Genomic DNA, 986 nt, shown 5'->3' on the forward strand with positions numbered 1-986 from the left:
TACAGCGACAGGGCTCTGCCTCCAGATATGGTGCCTAGCTTAGAATCATAGAACCATTTAGGTTGGAAAAGACCCTTAAGAACATCAAGTCCAACCATTAACCTAACACTGCCAACTCCATCACTAAACCAGGTCCCTAAGTGCCACATCTACATGTGTTTTAAGTACCTCCAGGGATGGTGGCTCAACCACCTCCCTGGGCAGCCTGTTCTAATGCCTGACAACATTTTCAGAGAAGACATTTTTCCCTAATATCCAATCTAAACCTCCCCTGGTGCAACTTGAGGCCATTTCGTCTTGTCCTATCACTTGCTACTTGGGAGAAGAGACCAACACCGTCCATGCTACAACCTCCTTTCAGGTAGTCGTAAACAGCGATAAGGTCTCCCCTCAGCCTCCTTTTCTCCAGGATAAACAGCCCCAGGTCCCTCAGCCACTCCTCATCAGACTTGTGCTCTAGGCCCCTCACCAGCTTCGTTGTCCTTCTCTGAACTCTCTCCAGCACCTCAGTCTCTTTCCTGTAGTGAGGGGCCCAAACCTGAACACAGGATTCCAGGTGGGGCCTCACCAGCACCAAGTACAGGGGGACAATCACTGCCCTGGTCCTGCTGACCACACCATTCCTGATACAAGCCAGGATGCTGGTGGCCTTTTCGGCCACCTGGGCACACGCTGGCTCACGTTCAGCTGCTGTCAGTCAACACCCCCAGGTCCTTTTCCTCCACGCACTTTCCAGCTACTCTTCCCCGAGCCTGTAGCGCTGCCGGGGGTTGTTGTGACCGAAGCGCAGGGCCCGGCACTCGGCCTTGTTGAACCTCGTGCAATTGGCCTCAGCCCATCGACACGGCCAGTCAGTCCGTCTGTCGTGCTGCCCCCCTCCTCTCAGCCGCGCACCGAGCGGGTCGATACGGCTCGGCGCTCGCTTGGCCACGCCTGTTGCCCTGGAGAAGGGGCGGGGCGGCGGGGGTGAGGGGCGGAGCCGGCCC

Source organism: Caloenas nicobarica, chromosome Z, assembly GCF_036013445.1.
Source record: "Caloenas nicobarica isolate bCalNic1 chromosome Z, bCalNic1.hap1, whole genome shotgun sequence".
NCBI classification, from domain to species: domain Eukaryota; kingdom Metazoa; phylum Chordata; class Aves; order Columbiformes; family Columbidae; genus Caloenas; species Caloenas nicobarica.